The sequence below is a fragment of the Amblyomma americanum genome, chromosome 3, assembly GCF_052857255.1.
Source record: "Amblyomma americanum isolate KBUSLIRL-KWMA chromosome 3, ASM5285725v1, whole genome shotgun sequence".
Taxonomy (NCBI): domain Eukaryota; kingdom Metazoa; phylum Arthropoda; class Arachnida; order Ixodida; family Ixodidae; genus Amblyomma; species Amblyomma americanum.
This window is the reverse complement of record NC_135499.1, coordinates 171,894,238-171,910,917: the sequence shown is the minus strand read 5'-3', so window position 1 is coordinate 171,910,917 and position 16,680 is coordinate 171,894,238. Positions and strand designations below refer to the sequence as shown.

At 49.5% G+C, this 16,680-nt stretch overlaps 1 pseudogene across 1 annotated transcript; it reads left to right on the top strand.

Moving 5' to 3' along the window:
- Positions 1–1,680: 1,680 nt before the first annotated feature.
- Positions 1,681–16,336, top strand: LOC144125418 (polypeptide N-acetylgalactosaminyltransferase 1-like; annotated as a pseudogene). Its single transcript, XR_013313381.1, has 3 exons — positions 1,681–2,708; positions 6,604–6,877; positions 15,879–16,336. The product of XR_013313381.1 is annotated as a polypeptide N-acetylgalactosaminyltransferase 1-like (transcript).
- The last annotated feature ends 344 nt before the right edge of the window (positions 16,337–16,680 follow it).

The following is a 16,680-nucleotide window of genomic DNA, read 5'->3' as shown; positions in this document are numbered from 1 at the left end:
TGCTAGGAAAAAGTGGCAGTGGCTTAGCCAAGATATGCCAGGATATATGTAGCGAAAGCCAAGGCATTGCATGGTTAGCCTTGGTTAATCTTGATTGCAAGTCCAGGTTAGTCTGTTTGTCTGGCGTCACGTGGTTCGTCACGCGGTTGGTCACGTGACCAGTCACGTGGTTGGTCACGTGGGGCGGTGCGATCACGGTGGGAATGCGAGCACGGCAAAACTGCGAGTTCGTGGCCAATGTAGCTTTCGCTACAAAACTGGCCACTCTGTATAGGCAATGCCTTATGACCTAGAGCGCACCGGAATCTTGGAAGAAAGCCAACGTGATCTTAATCCATAAGAAAGGGGACGCGAAAGGCCTTGAAAAATTACAGACCTATCAGCTGACTGTCCGTCGCCTATAAGGTATTTACTAAGGTAATCGGAAATATAATTAGGACGACCTTGAACTTCAATCAACCAAATGACCAGGCAGGCCTTCGTAAAGGTTTTCCTGGCAGCGAGTTATGGAAAGCGATAGGTCTAACGATAAGAGACCGAAAGCGGGCAGAGTGGGCCAGGGAACAAGCGCAGTTGAATGATATCCTAGTCGAAATCAAGAGGAAGAAATGGGCTTGGGCAGGGCATGTGATGCGAAGGCAAGATAACCGCTGGTCCTTAAGGGTAACGGAGCGGATTCCAAGAGAAGGCAGGCTTAGCAGGGGGCGGAAGAAAGTTAGGTGGGCGGACGAGGTTAAGAAGTTTGCGGAGATACGGTGGCCGCAGCTGGCACAGGGCAGGGTTAATTGGAGAGATATGGAAGAGTCCTTTGCCTGCAGTGGGCGTAGTGAAGATGATGATGATGATGACAGTTAAAAGATTCTTCTTTAAAAAATGGCTGATGTCTTATATACTTGCCGCTATGTGATTCGCAAGGGGTCAAAGCCGCCCACTGGCTCAGAGGAATTCTTTTTACACAGCCTCAATCACTGCTCGTCAAACGTGCTTTTGAGTACAGAGGAGTCAGGAGTCACATGACAAGGAGAATTCAATTAAGGGAGAAAAAAATATATTTTAGTTTACTTATGGTCCAGCTTTGAGGTATTCGTGCAGCAGGGCGACCATGACCAACTGTTTTACGAACGTTGCTGCTTGCGATGAGGTTACGACGCCTATAGTTTTCCAGTTCACGGTGGTTGCGGCAGTGGTGGTAGGAGGAGGACAAACACAGGCACGAACAAACAGACGTGTTCGCTCCTTTCTTTGTCCTCGTTTTAACAATTCTGCTGCGACCATCGTTAAGTATTAACCAACTAGCTCAGTTAACAACACTTATAGTTTTCCAGTTGTAATGGCATCACTTTATTCCTTCGAAATTTTCTTTTCTCTCACAAATTTATCCTCTTTCACAATTTTCTCTTCGCGCTCTTTTCTAGTACTTTATTTCCTTATTTATAGCAGTGATTTTGTTGTTGTCTCAGAAAGCGACGGCACGTACCCACGATGGGGGACTGGCCACGGCTTGGTGCAGATCCAAAGAGGAGAAAAAGTCATCCAAGCTTATCTCAAGCGGCTCATAAGTAAAACTGAAAAATCTGAGAAAACAGATAACGAATTTTGAGAGATTTTGAGAAGATTGGAATGAAAACCAAGGAAACAAAGAAGTTTAAAATAAATTGATCGTTTTTCAAGTAACGATCAGATCCTTTTCTTTCACTGCGGTGAGATTCGCCCATTGCTCATATACACCAGGCGCGTTCGGCGGAGACAAAGGAAAGAAGAAGAGGGAAGGCCATCCAAAATTCGCCATGTGCCTCACGAATCGACGGCGTCGTTCCCGCATCGTGCTCAAGTTATCCATTGCCTTCATGATCGCCTTCACTCTGTTCATCATCTGGAAGGACGCGTGGCACCACCACAACAAGTCCCAGGCCGCCGCCGCCGCCTCCAGGAAGAGCATCAAGCGCTCTCGCCGGCCGGGCCAGAAGTCGGCCAACAACGCCTGGAAGTTCATGCCCAGCACCGAGGGGACCGCGGTTTCCTACTACGACGCCCTATCGACGCCCGACCCGGTCATCGACGGCGCGAAGGACACCTCGGGCGAGGACGCCGAAGAGGAGGCGTTCATGGCCCGGATTCGCCAGGACTGGGGACGCGACGGCCGCGGCGTCTACCTCTCAGGTCCGGAGAAAATAAAGGCGGACAGGGAGTTCAGCAAGGCTGGCTTCAACGTGTTCGTGAGCGACCGGATACCGCTCAACCGCACACTCCAGGACAACCGGCCTCCGCAGTGCCTGAACCTGACGTACCCGAAAGACCTGCCTTCCGTGAGCGTGGTCATCACCTTCTACAACGAGATCCTGTCGGCGCTGCTACGGACCATCTACAGCGTGGTCAACCGGAGTCCCGTGAACGTCTTGCGCGAGATCGTGCTCGTGGACGACTTCAGCGACCTGCCCGAAGTGAAGGCGCAGCTTTACCGCTTCCTCAGGCGTCACTTCCGGCCGGGCTTCGTCCGCCTGCTGAGGCTGTCGCAGCGCGAGGGCCTGATCAGGGCTCGGCTGGCGGGCGCCAAGGCGGCACTCGGCGACGTGGTTGTCTTCCTGGACTCGCACTGCGAAGTGCATGACGGGTGGCTGGAGCCCCTCGTGAATGTCGTGAACGACGATCCCACTACCATAGCGAGCCCCGTCATCACCATCATCAACGAGAAGTCGTTCCGCCACGAGGTACGCAACGTAAGCGTGTAGGGCTTGCCAGGAAATCGCAGCGCCACTGCACGGCGAGGCACGATGCCTCTGCAAATATAAAAAGATATGAATTCACTGCACGTACCAACACACATTGCTCATGTCCCGTCGGGCAGAATTATGGGACATAACGTATAGTCCAGCATTAATTACGATGGTGTCGGAACAGAGGGGTATATATTCTAGTGTTTTCCAGCTTAGTCGCCAGCTGACAGCTGAGCATGTTGGAGCCGGCAAGGGCTCTAACATGTGTGCAAGAGATCCTGCACTTGCCGAGTTTAGCAAACACAACGAAGACTGGCCTGACACATTGCGTAAACCTATTATGGCGTACATCAGCCAACTTACGGTGATATTTTACTAAATCACAGGTATAAGCAAACGTTTCCTCTTGTTGGCAGCTCTTACAGGAAACGCTTGCAAATATGCTTGAGAGCTATGCGCGGTCGTACGCTGCCTCGCGCTCAACTGTTACCTATTCCTCGATGCGCTAGGTGAAGGAAGTGATTTCACTGTCTGGTACAGTGAGCTTTCTTTGATGTGTGTGTGTGTGCGCGCGCGCGTGTGTGTGTGTTATTATTATTAAAACCACTGTAATTAGACATTTGCACAACTTATTTCCCGTGAAAACTTGCACACTGGCCAAATTCATGCGAGGGCATTTCCGCTAGCTCCGGTCTTACACCACTCGCTATCAATGAAACCTTCCCAGATCAGGTATTTCTGTCCGTTACCTGCGCCATCCACAGTTTTCTTAATGATCTTTATATCGACGCCGTGCGCAACACGACTTGTTAGCCCAATGTTGCTGGCGGCTGAGATTTATACCACTTCTTTATTCGCTGTTCTCGGCTATTTGGCACTGCTGCCACGCTAGCGTAAGTACGATGTCCTTCTCACGCTGAGTCACACAGTCGGGACTCAGGAATGCGTCAGCGTCCTTAAGTGAGAGGCAGCCTTTCCAACGGGGAGGAAAGCGGCGCTAGCGCTGCGCTGCTCAACGCCAGCACTTCCCCCTCGTGCACGCATAGCAACGCTCGCGACGGGCATTTCTTAGCGGCCGCGTCAGCGGGCGAAGTGCCGCTTAGCTACGAGGACCCTGGGAGCAAAACTACACAAATTTGCTGGATTCGATATATCACTAACGCATACAGCGTGGATGCAGGCTTCATCGATACGCGAAGAATGCGGAGACGGGGAAAAAAAAAAAAGCCGGCCATTCCTCCGTCAAGAGAGAGACTCCCTTGCGTAAACAACTGGGCCCCAGCCAAGGGGCCGTCACTTCATCAATGAAAGAGCCTTGATCGACAAACTTCGCGCTCTCTCGCCCCCTTCCCTTCCTTCGCGCCTCCGCGGCGTCGTCGGCATTCGGAGAAACTACTCCTCCCTGATTACGTGTCCGCCGCCGGCCGGCCGGCACGAGTAGTGTGAGAAGGGAAGGGGGGGGGGGGGGGGGGACTCGTAACGGCCTTCGAAGAGCGCAGGTGGAGCGCCACGCATGCAGGTGGCGCTAGAGCGAGTGTCCCGTGCGAGTGTACCCAAGTCTACAAAGTAGCCGCTTGCGCACGGTCCGCTTCCGGAGCGAAGTCTCTCTGCTGTGGCGAGTAGCCCCCGACCGTCGCCGAAGAGTTATACGTTGTGGCCTTGGCACTGTCCCCTGTAGGCGTGCCGTCCGCTGCTTTGTGCTGTTCGCCCGTTGTTTTCTTCTCATTGTATATTCTCGGCCGCGGACGGTCGCAGCTTTTCCAAAGCCGAGTTGAGACGACCTCGAGGCCAGGTGCCGTAAAAAAGAGGGGGGGGGGGAGGGGCTAGGCCGCGCGCGCGCGGTATGATTCAGCAGCGTCTACAATTTTTCTTGTTTCCTCGTTTCCTCCACGGGCGGAGTGGGAGAGTCGTAACAATCGGCTGTCGTCAAGAGCTAAAACGGCGACGACTGTTTTGATTTCCTTTACTTTTTTTTCTTTCCTTTCATCATCCTTTATTCGCCTCGCGGCGCCGGCTGCCTTGAATCCGAATGCATTAAAGCGTGGGGGGTCGCAGCTTGCGGCGGGAAAGGAATGCGCTACCTTGGCCTCTTGCGCCGCTCCGCGCCAGCCTTTCCCACGGCACCCGCACGCACCGCAAGTAACGATCAGCGCAACCAGTTCTGCGCACGTTTTGCTTCTACCGCGATTACAGTTCTTGTCTGGAGTTGTCTATTATTAGCACGTCAACGTCCTGCTCCTTTATTTAGACGTCCAGGTTAGTTAACAGCCTCCGGCTGGTACAACTACTACCTTACGTCGCCTAATGACGTGCTTCTCATGTGTGATGTGTCCTTTGAAGAGTGCCATATCTTCTCCGTATTAAAGCCGTGAGCCAGCATGTGCAGCAGTAACTATAAGCGTGAGAAAAGCAACGATGTGCAGTACAGCTACGCGGCAATAAGAATTACAGATCGGTGCATAATTTTATAAATGGTCCCGATAATACCGGTATACGTCTCCGGTATGCTAAAAACGTCTATTGCCTTAGCGGCGATCCACGCAACCTCACAACACCCTGACAATCACCGAGTCGCAAGTGGCACACCTAAACTTCCCTGAAGGGAGGATTACCCCGCTGGTGGCGCGTATCCTCTAAAACGCAGAGTATACATAGCAGAAACCGGACTCCCTGATTTGTATACCTGGTCATATCAAGGGGTGGTGAGGAATTAGTGTGCACACACTGTCGCCCGAGAACTTTCCTCTCGGGTTCCTCATTTTCCTCCCGATGAGTTATAGAACACTCCAACATGTCCATAACTTACGCTGACATACTGCAACACCACAGAGTCTTAAATTAGACGGTATCCGTCTATGGCTAGGGGCGTCAGAAAAAAACAAAGTTCATCTCAGGAGGCTAAAAACACAGACCTTTAATCATTATCTAGATTGCAGGCCATGGAATCAGCATCTTTCAGTAAAGAATGCCATTTCTGCGGAGAGGAGGCGGACTTATATCACATGACGTGGGCCTGCCAAGAAAATCCGTAAATTTAGCTAATAGCCCAGCCAACGCCTGAGCTATTAGCTGGTTGAGAGGCGGCTAATTCGTATCGAACCTCGGGAATCAGGAGCAACTACGCGAGAAAGCAGGGGTAGCAGCTACAGCCAAGGGAGTCTCGGACCAGGGGACCCAACCATGTCAATCACTCTCCCGAAACGTACACTAAGCATTTTCACCACCACTGCCACTTTGGGGCTCCCAACACCTCACTTGCTTCTCTGCGACGCGCTTTCAGGTTTATGTGCATTTTTTCAAAGACGCGGTCGCGTCTCTATATCTGCCCCCTGCTGGCGCGACTCCGCTGTGACTGCCAAGCGAAGCTAGCTTTTTAAATAGCGTCGACGCGAGAAACACTGGTATTTAAACCCGCTACAGACGCGAGCGAATATGCTGCAGCCAATCGAAGACGCACTTTCCAACCCCCCCCCCCCCCCCCCCCAGAAAAAAAAAAGAAAGAAAGGAGGAGTGCACTTCATGGCGGACCCGCAGCTTTGTCCTTTTTGAAACAGAATTGCTGTTGCATTGAGTATACCCAACACAAACTGATCAATAGCGCATCGCTAGCCGGGCCGAATTGGAAAAGGCTGCGAATGCAAAAAGCGCCCTCTCCGGCTAAAGTGGCCTACGGTCAACAACTTCTGCCACGAAAACCACGTTCATAGCTGTACTGTCAAAGCCCAGATGACTTTTCTCGTATCGACAGCATGCAAATTCGAGGACGTATTAAAATAAGCGTCCAAGCAGCTTATTAATTATACGGTCAAGCAAACTTATATATAGTTGAGAGCACCGGAAACATCGTGCGAGTTGCTAGCATGTTTCGTGGTCGCCCGTCCCTCCCCAGGGCGGAGGCATGTTCTTCCTCCAGGTGGGCAGCTTCCGGTGGGACGGCGACTTCGACTGGATCGTGCCCCCGTACGGCTGGCGCGACTCGGACCCGACGAAGCCCGTGCGCAGCCCGACCATCGCGGGCGGCCTGTTCGCCGTGGACAGGCGCTACTTCTTCCAGATGGGCGGCTACGACCCCGGCATGAACGGCTGGGGCGGCGAGAACCTCGAGCTCTCCTTCCGCACCTGGATGTGCGGGGGGACGCCTGGTGGTGGTGCCCTGTTCACAGGCGAGTCTGCCGATCCTCGTCCCGTTTTGTCCGTCACTTCGTGCGCCGATGGTGGCGACACCTGCATGGCTGCATTGTTGTAACACCGATGGAAAGAGGGTAAAAAGGGCAGAAAAGGGAGTTTCGCTATTTTACACCATAAAAAAATCTCCCAAATGGGAGCAAAAAGGAGTAAGCTGTCCTCTTGCACATCCTCTTTTTCATAAGGGAGTGCGCCAGAGGAGAGTTATTCCCTTTTCACTCCTTTCTTTTTAGAGTGTAGCCTTTGCCGTTAACTAAGCTTTGATGCGAAAGTATACAGGCGGGGCATCTGAACTCGAGGAGTTGCAGCAGAAGTCTCTTTGGAGCACGTTACTTGAAGCAGCGTGTTTTATCTTTAGGGTAGTGAATTATTTCGTGAGGCGCTATCTACGTGGTAGTCGTTACTGTGCACGGTTACGCTGTGTTAATGTGCCCTCTTCGCCTGCAGAGTCACTTAACCGCATAAACTGCTTACCTGTGCCGAATATGCGGCAGACTGTGCCGGGTCACGGGACCCCAGCCATGAGCGGTTCGTTGCTTGAATGAGTCTACGATATGGTCATTACCGGGAATTCGGGACTAGCGCTTCTAGTTTCCTTGGCTGCCACCATGTGGCGCATGGCTTTCAACATTCAAAAAAATGGCGCGTTGACATCGTCCGTGGCTTATAATAAAGAAAGACAATGACTGAGTGGCTGCCACTGAAGTTCTACATGGGCCACTGAACTTGGCACTGGTTCGGCGCTGTCCCGTATTCCTGGTAATAATTGCAATTCTGGCCCAAGGACGCAGCCCCGCCAATCGTGTCGTCACAAAACCAAAAGATTTGCAAAGTCGTTACGCCACACGAGCCTCGGCGAAAGCCCGTACGACTGAGCGAAGGGAGAAAGTATTGAGAGGATACGTACACGTCCTCGCTTGTGGCTAGGTTCGTTCTTGAGTTTGGTACCGCATCTTCGGCGGTGTCCCCAAGGGTCCTAGTGCGGGCCGTACAACGGCTCGCATTTTCCTCAAGGAGGCAATCTTCAGGCCAGGTTTCAGCAGCAAGAAAGCCAAAGGAAAGAACACCGTGCACGCTCTGTTTCGGCGAGTTTTAGAGCCTCTGAGAGCGAAAGATGCGCAATAACTGGGAACTGATTAAACACTGCTCTGATGATGAATTTCAAGTTAAACGTTGCGCAGAACGAAGAGGACATAACAATTGTTTTTTTTCTCTCCTGCTTGTTTTGCGCAAAGTTTTCTTTGAAATGATTCACCAACTGGCCTCTGCGTTGTACTGATGACGAAACCATCCTGCCTGCTTGTGCAGCCTGTCGATGCATGCTGTTCTTTAGCGATAGCTGTTAAGAAAACGTTTCCCGGTTCGGCTCCGTTGGTGTAACTTCGCACCACTCTGACTGGTGAGCATGCAGTGACGTCGAGCATGACGTCACTACAACGCGCCGTGATGAATTATCTGACGGCAGTGGCCTCACTAGTGACAGCATAATGACGTCACGTGTACTCTACCAGAAATGAAGACAAATATAACAAATAGACAAATATAACAAATAGACAAATATAACAATATATATATATATATATATATATATATATATATATATATATATATATATATATATATATATATATATATATATATATATATATATATATATATTTATGAAGGGAGCCAACAGTCACCGAAACCAAGGTGCATAGGGGATACGTTAATTTTTTTAATGTGTTATGCTTATCAGTGGGATAATAATACTTAGATTAATAAATCACTTAAAGAAAATTACTTATAAAGCAGCAGAAAAAACAACCATGCCGCCGGTGGGATCCGAACCCACGACCTCCGAATATCGCGTCCGGTGCTCTTACCAACTGAGCTACGGCGACGGCTGTCCAATCTGCTGCTCTCGTGGGTATTTATGTTTACTGGGTGTTAGCGAGCCTTGAGAGTGTTCACCAGCGCCACCCTCGACCATAGCGGCGGACGTAGCACGTCCTGTAATACCGCGAGCGTGACGTAGAACGTCATCTAACGGCGAGGGCGGAAACTGTGCGAGAGCCCTCTTATGCTACCTATGGCATCAAGACTGCCAGAACCGAGACCCTCTCTAAGCTATTAGCAGACAAGTTAAAGGAAATGAGGGGCCCGTTTGACAAATTTATGAAGGGAGCCAACAGTCACCGAAACCAAGGTGCATAGGGAACGTTAATTTTTTTAATGTGTTATGCTTATCAGTGGGATAATAATACTTAGATTAATAAATCACTTAAAGAAAATTACTTATAAAGCAGCAGAAAAAACAACCATGCCGCCGGTGGGATCCGAACCCACGACCTCCGAATATCGCGTCCGGTGCTCTTACCAACTGAGCTACGGCGACGGCTGTCCCAATCTGCTGCTCTCGTGGGTATTTATGTTTACTGGGTGTTAGCGAGCCTTGAGAGTGTTCACCAGCGCCACCCTCGACCATAGCGGCGGACGTAGCACGTCCTGTAATACCGCGAGCGTGACGTAGAACGTCATCTAACGGCGAGGGCGGAAACTGTGCGAGAGCCCTCTTATGCTACCTATGGCATCAAGACTGCCAGAACCGAGACCCTCTCTAAGCTATTAGCAGACAAGTTAAAGGAAATGAGGGGCCCGTTTGACAAATTTATGAAGGGAGCCAACAGTCACCGAAACCAAGGTGCATAGGGGAACGTTAATTTTTTTTAATGTGTTATGCTTATCAGTGGGATAATAATACTTAGATTAATAAATCACTTAAAGAAAATTACTTATAAAGCAGCAGAAAAAACAACCATGCCGCCGGTGGGATCCGAACCCACGACCTCCGAATATCGCGTCCGGTGCTCTTACCAACTGAGCTACGGCGACGGCTGTCCAATCTGCTGCTCTCGTGGGTATTTATGTTTACTGGGTGTTAGCGAGCCTTGAGAGTGTTCACCCAGCGCCACCCTCGACCATAGCGGCGGACGTACGCACGTCCTGTAATACCGCGAGCGTGACGTAGAACGTCATCTAACGGCGAGGGCGGAAACTGTGCGAGAGCCCTCTTATGCTACCTATGGCATCAAGACTGCCAGAACCGAGACCCTCTCTAAGCTATTAGCAGACAAGTTAAAGGAAATGAGGGGCCCGTTTGACAAATTTATGAAGGGAGCCAACAGTCACCGAAACCAAGGTGCATAGGGGAACGTTAATTTTTTAATGTGTTATGCTTATCAGTGGGATAATAATACTTAGATTAATAAATCACTTAAAGAAAATTACTTATAAAGCAGCAGAAAAAACAACCATGCCGCCGGTGGGATCCGAACCCACGACCTCCGAATATCGCGTCCGGTGCTCTTACCAACTGAGCTACGGCGACGGCTGTCCAATCTGCTGCTCTCGTGGGTATTTATGTTTACTGGGTGTTAGCGAGCCTTGAGAGTGTTCACCAGCGCCACCCTCGACCATAGCGGCGGACGTAGCACGTCCTGTAATACCGCGAGCGTGACGTAGAACGTCATCTAACGGCGAGGGCGGAAACTGTGCGAGAGCCCTCTTATGCTACCTATGGCATCAAGACTGCCAGGAACCGAGACCCTCTCTAAGCTATTAGCAGACAAGTTAAAGGAATGAGGGGCCCGTTTGACAAATTTATGAAGGGAGCCAACAGTCACCGAAACCAAGGTGCATAGGGGAACGTTAATTTTTTTTTAATGTGTTATGCTTATCAGTGGGATAATAATACTTAGATTAATAAATCACTTAAAGGAAAATTACTTTATAAAGCAGCAGAAAAAACAACCATGCCGCCGGTGGGATCCGAACCCACGACCTCCGAATATCGCGTCCGGTGCTCTTACCAACTGAGCTACGGCGACGGCTGTCCAATCTGCTGCTCTCGTGGGTATTTATGTTTACTGGGTGTTAGCGAGCCTTGAGAGTGTTCACCAGCGCCACCCTCGACCATAGCGGCGGACGTAGCACGTCCTGTAATACCGCGAGCGTGACGTAGAACGTCATAACACATTAAAAAAATTAACGTTCCCCTATGCACCTTGGTTTCGGTGACTGTTGGCTCCCTTCATAAATTTGTCAAACGGGCCCCTCATTTCCTTTAACTTGTCTGCTAATAGCTTAGAGAGGGTCTCGGTTCTGGCAGTCTTGATGCCATAGGTAGCATAAGAGGGCTCTCGCACAGTTTCCGCCCTCGCCGTTAGATGACGTTCTACGTCACGCTCGCGGTATTACAGGACGTGCTACGTCCGCCGCTATGGTCGAGGGTGGCGCTGGTGAACACTCTCAAGGCTCGCTAACACCCAGTAAACATAAATACCCACGAGAGCAGCAGATTGGACAGCCGTCGCCGTAGCTCAGTTGGTAAGAGCACCGGACGCGATATTCGGAGGTCGTGGGTTCGGATCCCACCGGCGGCATGGTTGTTTTTTCTGCTGCTTTATAAGTAATTTTCTTTAAGTGATTTATTAATCTAAGTATTATTATCCCACTGATAAGCATAACACATTAAAAAAATTAACGTTCCCCTATGCACCTTGGTTTCGGTGACTGTTGGCTCCCTTCATAAATTTGTCAAACGGGCCCCTCATTTCCTTTAACTTGTCTGCTAATAGCTTAGAGAGGGTCTCGGTTCTGGCAGTCTTGATGCCATAGGTAGCATAAGAGGGCTCTCGCACAGTTTCCGCCCTCGCCGTTAGATGACGTTCTACGTCACGCTCGCGGTATTACAGGACGTGCTACGTCCGCCGCTATGGTCGAGGGTGGCGCTGGTGAACACTCTCAAGGCTCGCTAACACCCAGTAAACATAAATACCCACGAGAGCAGCAGATTGGACAGCCGTCGCCGTAGCTCAGTTGGTAAGAGCACCGGACGCGATATTCGGAGGTCGTGGGTTCGGATCCCACCGGCGGCATGGTTGTTTTTTCTGCTGCTTTATAAGTAATTTTCTTTAAGTGATTTATTAATCTAAGTATTATTATCCCACTGATAAGCATAACACATTAAAAAAATTAACGTTCCCCTATGCACCTTGGTTTCGGTGACTGTTGGCTCCCTTCATAAATTTGTCAAACGGGCCCCTCATTTCCTTTAACTTGTCTGCTAATAGCTTAGAGAGGGTCTCGGTTCTGGCAGTCTTGATGCCATAGGTAGCATAAGAGGGCTCTCGCACAGTTTCCGCCCTCGCCGTTAGATGACGTTCTACGTCACGCTCGCGGTATTACAGGACGTGCTACGTCCGCCGCTATGGTCGAGGGTGGCGCTGGTGAACACTCTCAAGGCTCGCTAACACCCAGTAAACATAAATACCCACGAGAGCAGCAGATTGGACAGCCGTCGCCGTAGCTCAGTTGGTAAGAGCACCGGACGCGATATTCGGAGGTCGTGGGTTCGGATCCCACCGGCGGCATGGTTGTTTTTTCTGCTGCTTTATAAGTAATTTTCTTTAAGTGATTTATTAATCTAAGTATTATTATCCCACTGATAAGCATAACACATTAAAAAAATTAACGTTCCCCTATGCACCTTGGTTTCGGTGACTGTTGGCTCCCTTCATAAATTTGTCAAACGGGCCCCTCATTTCCTTTAACTTGTCTGCTAATAGCTTAGAGAGGGTCTCGGTTCTGGCAGTCTTGATGCCATAGGTAGCATAAGAGGGCTCTCGCACAGTTTCCGCCCTCGCCGTTAGATGACGTTCTACGTCACGCTCGCGGTATTACAGGACGTGCTACGTCCGCCGCTATGGTCGAGGGTGGCGCTGGTGAACACTCTCAAGGCTCGCTAACACCCAGTAAACATAAATACCCACGAGAGCAGCAGATTGGACAGCCGTCGCCGTAGCTCAGTTGGTAAGAGCACCGGACGCGATATTCGGAGGTCGTGGGTTCGGATCCCACCGGCGGCATGGTTGTTTTTTCTGCTGCTTTATAAGTAATTTTCTTTAAGTGATTTATTAATCTAAGTATTATTATCCCACTGATAAGCATAACACATTAAAAAAATTAACGTTCCCCTATGCACCTTGGTTTCGGTGACTGTTGGCTCCCTTCATAAATTTGTCAAACGGGCCCCTCATTTCCTTTAACTTGTCTGCTAATATATATATATATATATATATAATCCTAAATAATCTGAGATTTGCTGATGACATTGCCTTGCTGAGTCACTCAGGAGGTGAACTGCAAATCATGATCAACGAGTTAGACAGGCAGAGCAGATCAATGGGTCTAAAAATTAACATGCAGAAAACCAAGGTAATGTTCAACAGCTTAGCAAGGGAACAACAGTTCACAATTGGCAGCGAGAGCCTAGAAACTGTGCCGGAATACGTCTACTTAGGGCAGGTAGTGACAGCTGATCCGGATCATGAGAGGGAGATAACTAGAAGGATAAGAATGGGGTGGAGCGCATATGGCAAATTCTCGCAGATCATGAGTGGCAGTTTACCAATTTCCCTCAAGAGGAAAGTGTACAACAGCATAATCTTACCGGTACTCACCTACGGGGCAGAAACGTGGAGGCTAACGAAAAGAGTTCAGCTTAAGTTAAGGACAACGCAGCGAGCCATGGAAAGAAAAATGATAGGTGTAACGTTAAGAGATCGGAAGCGGGCAGAGTGGGTGAGGGAACAAACACGGGTTAATGACATCCTAGTTGAAATCAAGAGAAAGAAATGGGCTTGGGCAGGGCATGTAATGCGAAGGCAAGATAACCGCTGGTCTTTAAGGGTAACGGAGTGGGTTCCAAGAGAAAGTAAGCGTAGCAGGGGGCGGCAGAAGGTTAGATGGGCGGATGAGATTAAGAAGTTTGCAGGCAAAGGGTGGATGCAGCTGGCAAAGGATAGGGTTAATTGGAGAGACATGGGAGAGGCCTTTGCCCTGCAGTGGGTGTAGTAAGGCTGATGATGTAACAGCTCCCGTTCGACCTTAGCGCTTTTTTTTTTTCGTCCGAATTGGTTATGCAAGGCAACGATATTATGTGGAGTGTTTTCGATTCCGGCTTTTAGACACATCCGTGAGCGCAATCGCCGCACAGTTAAGTAAATTACTCGGCCTTCATGGCTGCTGATTTATTTATTTATTTATTTATTTATTTATTTATTTATTTATTTATTTATTTATTTATTTATTTATTCAGAGATACTGTCAATCCACTCATTGTCATGTCATTGCCAGTTGCGGTGACTCAGGCCTGCCAATACAATACAATACTATACAATACAATGCAATGCAATACAATACACATGTACAACACAATACAGCCTTTACTGCGCAAAGGGGAAACAAATACTGACGGCATTCTGACCTGCCAAAGCAGGCCATTTTCTGACGCCTTCGCGATCTTGTTGCCTGGCAGAGCTGTAGGTCTGACGCCACGCAGTGAAAGCAACGCGAAGTGCAGTGTCGACTTTCCTGCCGTGTGTGGGGGCTGCCAGGCCGGCGCCAAGAAGACTGGAAAGCACCTGCGTATCTCCCCTTGCAGCGTGCACTCGCCGACTGCATGTCTGCACAGCTGCCGCCGCAAGCGGTCGACGGGAGGTTTTCGTTTCGCGGCTCCTAGCGACAAGTTCAGCGAGCGTTCAAAGTCTGGAAAACGCGGCCGGGTGACATCTGAGTACGCGTAAAAGAGCTGGGGCCGTTTCTTTATCAGATAAACAGCAGCGAAAATCTCGTCCGCGAAAGACAAGCTTTGTGAGATTCTGCTCAAAGACGGGTGAGCAATTTTTAGTGCTGTAGCAAGCGCAGGAAAGAACGGAATGAAAAAACTTGCGGCCTTCTTAACCAAACTCAACAATAAAATGCGACAGTATTTGGAAGTTGGCCCACCCCCAAATATTCCAAAGGACCCCCCAAATTTTGAAGTAGGCTTACCGCAGAAAATTGATGAGTGGATTAATGGGTAGATTAAGATAGATTAGTGGATGTAATTGTATGGTTTAGTGGAGATTGGTGCGCGGATTAACATGATATTAGTGGGTGGATTAAGGTGGAAGGCTGGGTCTGGTTGTTATAATTCAGTATGATAATTCAGTCCAAGGTATTCAAGCGTGAATTCTAGTACTCATATTTTCAAATTTGGCGGTTCTAATGACGTCACTATACTCTCGACCAATCAGAGAATTTCGTTAGGGAGAAACCGGGTGGTTTTTGCAAGACGACAACCTAAATGTTAATTTATTGCAAAAGCATGTACAGTGCTGATGTGCAAACACTAGCCCACCTGGGGTGAGACGATGCTATTCTAAGCGTCTACCGTATTAAATCTCTATTAAGTAGCTCGCCTAAGATGCTGCTTGTGGCGTTGCTTTAATGCAAGATCTGTTCCATTACGCCGCGTCGAATATTCTATGGCACTGAAAGCGCAGACAAGAGCGGCGCTTGGAGCTGTGGCGAAAGTATAGAACAGAATAAGAGATTAGGACAAAGTCCTTCCTTCTATTATTACGTTTCCAAGGCAGCTACAGTGAAAACGCGTCGCAATAATTCGTTGTCTTAAGCACTTTTTTTTTTAAACGCACCTTTTCACTGTGACACGTGAGGCGGCCCTTTGACGTTGAAGAAGCTTGCCACACTACCGTGCGATTATGACGAGATCAAAAAGTACAGGTCGGTCATCCTGAGAATTAATTCATACTTGAATTCGAGCCGCTTCTGAAAAGGGGACATTTTTTTTTTTTTAGCATGGGCAACCGGCTGTTCCGCTGGCTTTCGAAGTGCGGACGTAACAGTGCTGCAATGATGACACCATGCAGGGTACCGCTAGCAGAAATGAGCTGGACGCACCCACGCACGCCCTAGGCAATGCTTGTATATGCACCTACATTCCTTTCTCTCTCTGCCTCCTTCCCCTCCTTTCTTTTCATTGCTTCCATCCCTTCTTTCATGCCGCGGTTCAAGTGCCCAATGACGCAGAGACAGTTACCACGCGCCTTTCCCTTCCTCGTAACCTCCTCTTCCTCTTCTCTGTCTACCAAGGTGGGTCACGTGTTCCGGTCCCAGCGTCCCTACACGATCCCCAACGAGAGGGACAGCCACGCCCGCAACACCAAGCGCGCGGCCGAGGTCTGGATGGACGAGTACCGGCACATCTTCTACCAGAACAAGCCCATCTTCCAGGAGCTTGACGCGGGAGACCTGAGCGAGCGCAAGAAGCTGCGCGAGGACCTGCGCTGCTACGACTTCCGCTGGTACCTGCGGAACGTCTACCCGGGGGAGATACCATCGGTGCCGCCGCAAACCGAGCCGCCTCTATAGAGTTCGATATGCACGAGGCCTGAGCGGTCGGCCTCTGGGCCCTGCTGCTACCCGAGCCGCAGTTGTGGCTTTTATTCCAGCTGTTGCTGTCTGGATGCCGCGAGTCATTAGGTCTGCTCTTGTGGCGCCACGTTGCTTGCCTGATTGTTTATGAACGGCAAAATTAAAAGCAATGCCAATGTACTCAGTCTCAGCTATTGCCTGTGATTAATGTTCGAATGAGGGCAATCTTAGCGTTTATCTGAAATTAAAAGCAATGCCAGTGTACTCTGTCTCAGCTATTGCCTGTGATTAATGTTCGAATGAGGGCAATCTTAGCGTTTATCTGGAGCGGATGAACAGTACGTGTGGTATGGAACTTAGTGACTGGCATTTACCGTTTGCTGCTGATCTTGACATCAGTCCATATTCACTAGCAGTTGTTTTAGTAAATTTATTCGTTAGTTCGTAGAAGGGTGAAGCTGGTCCCAAGCCTCCGTTAAGTTACCATCGTTAATTCTGCTAAGCACTGAAACGTAAGAGC